General features: G+C 55.7%; 1 long non-coding RNA gene across 1 annotated transcript; it reads left to right on the top strand.

Annotated features, from left to right (window-relative positions):
• Positions 1–2896: 2896 nt before the first annotated feature.
• LOC132657312 (uncharacterized) lies at positions 2897–4490 on the top strand. Its single transcript, XR_009595298.1, has 2 exons — positions 2897–3090; positions 3527–4490. It is a non-coding gene; the product is annotated as an uncharacterized LOC132657312 (long non-coding RNA).
• The last annotated feature ends 251 nt before the right edge of the window (positions 4491–4741 follow it).

Genomic DNA, 4741 nt, shown 5'->3' with positions numbered 1-4741 from the left:
GTATTGAAGCAAGTAAAGTATTTATTAGGAGGAAGAAAGGGTACAGTATGTGTGGATAGATAGATGGGCAGGCTCAGAGTCAGAGTCACACCTGCATGGCAGTTTGAATTACTTTTATGGGGCATTTCATCTGGTTTTCCTTTGGCTGACCATTCTGACTTGCCTGGTTCACAGTTCACATTTGATGTATCTGAGGATCCTCCCATGTGTGCGCACACATCTCTTAGCCAAGATGGATTCTACCACAAAGGCCTATGGGTAGATCATCCCTTGACATCACTACCCTTTGACCTCCAAGGAGCTTTTCTGTGCATGTGTGGTTGGGGAGGTCTCCTCACATGGAGAATGAGAGAGATGTGGCCTGAGCAGGGCCCAGCTTCCTGCCTTAACTGTCCTGCTCTTCCGGTCTTGGAGTTTCAGTTCACAGGGAATGAATCTCCAATTGTTTTACCCTGGCGGGGGGGGGGGGGGGGGGGGGGGGGGGGGGGGTGCCTGCCTCAAGCTGACCAAGGAGATATGCATTCTCAGCCCAGGGGACTTCCTGAGAGGACGATTGTCCACAGAAGAGGGACCTTGTTCATAACAGAGTGTAGAATTTTCCAGAAGTTTTGGCAAAGCAGAGGTTGAGAGACTATTATTTTTGGATGCCTCTGGGTGTTAAGAGAACAACTCTGGAGTCTGAGAAGCAAGACTCAATCCCCAGCTTTTCCTCTGACCGCCTGCAGGCTGCAGGCTAGTGTGTGAACATCTCCACGCTTCAGTCTCACAACCAGGAGCAGTCATGATACCAGCCTGGCAGGGCTGTCGTGAGGATTAAAGGAGTTAATGCACATAAAGCCCATGGAACAGTGATTGACACACAGGAAGTAACTCCTTGGTGGCTTAGTGGTAAAGAACCCGCCTGCCAAAGCGGGAGAAGCGGGTTCGATCCCTGGGTCGGGAAGATGCCCTGGAGAGGGAAATAACCCACTCCAGTCTTCTTGCCTGGGAAAGCCCATGGACAGAGGAGCCTGGCGAGCTGCAGTCCATGGGGCCGCAAAGAGCTGGACTCAACTCAGTGATTAAACAGTAACAACAACAAAGTACTGCGTAAGAGGCCTCCGCTGCTGGTGTTCTGTGCTTCACACATCTGTCTGAGGCTTATAGCTGCCCTGGAGGGTAAGGGCATCAGCCCATTCTGCAGATCAGAATGTTGAGCCTTGGAGGCCATCAGTTGCTTACTCAAGACCTCAAAGCCAGTGAGAGAGGATCCCAACACATTTCTGACTCCATCGCTCTCAAGAGGGGGTGGCTGGCCAAACACTGCGCCCTGAGTTCGGCCCTGAGCCCTTCCTTCCCCTTGGCCTGCCTCCCTCCCCGGTTTCTGCTGCCACCGCTGTGGGGCATCCCAGCGTTTTACAGTCTCTGCTTTGTAGCTCGGCCCAAGGGAAACACTAACTCTTTCAGGCTCCATTAGCAGCCCCAAGTCAGGCTGGCGTCTTAAAGAGCACTTTGCTTTTAAACATCAGAGCAGTTGGGGTCGTCAGGTGGTGGTTCCTGTTCCCAGGCTGACTCCCCACCTGCTCTGTCCCTGGGGGAGACCACCAGACCACGGGTCAGCAGAGCGAACAGAGGACCCACCCGCCATCCCAATCTACTTCCTAGCCCTTTCCTGAGGATTCAGATTCAGTGGGACCAAGATGGGCCTGGAAACTGCATTTTAATAAGCTCCTGAGGGAAGGCTGGCATGCTGCGATCCATGGGGTCTCAAAGAGTCGGACATGACTGAGCGACTGAACAGCAAAGGGGGGTTTCTGCCTGAGGGTCCTTTGAAAACCACTAGCACTGATCTGAAGACACAGACTCTGGAGTCAGACCGCCTGGGTTCAGAGGCCAGCTGTGACCCTGGACAGGCTTCTCAGCCTCTCTTTCCCGCGATTTCCTTGTCTGTGCAATGTGGGCCATGGAAGCTTCTAGCCGGCAGGGCCCCATGAGATGATGCGTGTGCAGTGTTGCAGTGGCTCTCAGCGTGCAACTTATAATTGTTACTGTCCAAATTGTTGCCTCGGGTTTTTTTTCCAAAGGGAACATTCCAGATACTCAGATTCCCTTGGGCCCAAAGCTCAATGCAAAGGATTCACAAGTCCTTGGGGCCAGGCAGACTTGGGGACCCAGCACAGTAAGGGCACAGCCTCCCCCTCTAGAGGGAGAGATGACATGGGTTATCACCCTGGTGGTGTCTTCCTGAACCACATGGATGCCCCTTCCCCTCCTCCTTCCTCAACCTCCACCCCCCTCTTCTGTCTCCAACCCCAACCGGAACTGCACACCCAGGAGGAAGGTGGCCGTCTTGGACACCCTGGCCCTGCATTGAGTTTTGAAGCCACACAGAGGTGCCCAAAGCCAGCAATAGACCCACAGCCCAGAGGGAAGGGGGCAGGTGGATGTTCCTGGGGTCTCCTCAGGGCCTCGGGGAGCCATCTGCCTATGGCCTGTGGCTGCAAGCTGACTGACTTCCACGTGTGCCTTGCAGTCTGACCTCCTTTCCCAGGAGATGAGCCCCTTTCAGGAAACCAGGTTCTTAGGCCTAAGAAGATGCCGGCCCCCACTTCAAGTCTGTGTGGCTCTGTAATACAAAGCATCAGTGGAATTACAGCCAGTATCTTGTAATAACCTCTAATGGAAAATAATCTGCAAAAATCCTGGATCGCTAAGCCGTGCACCTGAACCTAACCCAATCAACTATAATTTAAAAAAATAAAGAAAACCCAGCAATGGACCAACTTTCCAACCAGCCAGGGAGAAGCACCCTCCCAGGACTTCCTGCTTTCTGACCTCAGCCCTCCCGACCCTCCCCTTCCCACCGTCCTCCCCCACAGGAAGTGGAAGTGAAATGAAAGTGCTCAGTGTCTAACTCTTTATGACCCCATGGACTCTAGCCTGCCAGGCAGCTCAGTCCATGGGGTTCTCCAGACAAGAATACTGGCGTGGGGAGGCCATGCCCTCCTCCAGGGGATCTTCCTGACCCAGGGATCAAATCCGCATCTCCTGCATTGCATGCAGGTGCTTTACCATCTGAGCCACCGGGGAGGAGAAAGGGGAGGTAACCAGGTATTCGGGGAGCGAGGCGCTGGGGCGGGATGAGACAGGAAGGAAGCGCAGGCTTTGACCGTGGGCGGGGCAGGACCCCCCACCCCTCGGCGCCCCCTGTCTGCACCCAGCCTCCGGAATGCCTCCATGGCCACTCACAGGGCTCCTCTCTCTCGCACTTGCCCAGGCCCTCACTGTCTCTGCCCTTCCGCTGGTGGGAGGCCTTCCACAATAACCCTCTCCTCCCAGCCGGTCTGGTTCCTGCTTGTCTCCCAGGATTCTGCCTGCGGTCTCCGCCTGCAAAGCCTGCCCTGACCTCCCCCTCCCCAGTCTGGCTGGCGTCTCTTGAGACTCCTCAGCTCCTGTGTGTGAGACATACCCGCCCCCACCACGACACTCCCTGGGGACCGCAACCGCCCTTTGCGGGACCACCGCCACTCAGTCTGACCCCCCGCAGGGATCAGAGGCTGTGCTTGGCCACCGCTTGCCCCAGCACCTCCCACGCGGCCCAGAACCGGAGCTGCCAGCGGAAGTCGATGGAAGGAAGGAACTTCCAGGAGTCCCCACCGGAGGACAGGCCACCCGGCCTCTCAGCGACCCCTGGGTTCCAGCCCTTCCCCGTCCGCACCCCAGGCGAGTCCTTCTGTGGCACATGACAAGCCCCCAGGGCCAAAGCTACCGGCACCGCCTCCCGCAGGAGCAGGCTCACGGGGCGTGTCCGGGTGGGGTCTGAGCGATCCCTAGCAGGTGGGGTCGCCCAGAACAGCTGGGAACATCTGGATGACAGAGGGGATGTCAGGAGCGCAAAGTGCCCAGTCAGAATGGCCCGTCAGCAGAGCTGCAGCCGGCGGGGCCTGGAGACATCAAACCTGCCAGCTAAAACGCCCCATGAATATTTAACAGCCGTCAATATTTAATTAGTGCAGACAGATTAACTCGGAAGTCACACACACTTGGGCTGGAGGGAGGGGGAGCGTTGGAAGCAGGGGGTGGGCTCGAGGGAGAGGCCACGTTTATTGCGTGGGGACGGAAAGGCTGCCCGCCTTCGCTCCCCGCCGCCCCCAGCCACCTCCCCCCGCAGGAAGCAAGCGACACTGAGGAAAGTCCTAGGGAAAGGGACACCGGGAGAAGCCCAGGGGAAAGGAGAGGTTTGGGTAAGGTGGGGTGAGGGCAGTGCTGGGCACCCCGTGTCCGCAGCCGCCTGGACCCCAGCCCAGCTTCCCAAGAGCAGGTGTAGGCGTGTAATTACCTCTGCGCCGTTGGCCTTCCCAGATTATGCTGTTGTTTATTGCATCCGCAACGCTGCCCTGAGTCTTTTATCCCCTTTGAGTTTCTTTGAGTTTTATCACCTCTTGTGCCACGTTTTTATTTAATAGAGTTTCCCTGAACTTCATCATCTGATAATAAATTGCTGTCGCTGATGTCTTTTTTTTTTTTTTTTTTTTTCATATAAACATTTGGTCAGGGACTTGTAAATGCCAGAAGCAAACCTGGACCCGGGCTGCCTGTCTATGCTAAGGGTAACAGCCCCAGCACAAAAAGGGCTTGTGTTCCACAAATGAACGCGCTTGCTTTGCTCCTTTCTGCCTTGAACATCCTTCCCTTCTTTTTCCTCCCCCAGACTTCATTCCGAGATCATTACTCCCCGCCCAAAGGAAGAGTTCCTTAACAT

The sequence above is a fragment of the Ovis aries genome, chromosome 11 (assembly GCF_016772045.2).
Source record: "Ovis aries strain OAR_USU_Benz2616 breed Rambouillet chromosome 11, ARS-UI_Ramb_v3.0, whole genome shotgun sequence".
NCBI lineage: Eukaryota > Metazoa > Chordata > Mammalia > Artiodactyla > Bovidae > Ovis > Ovis aries.
Note: the sequence above shows the minus strand (reverse complement) of the source record. Positions and strands in the feature narration are given on the sequence as shown.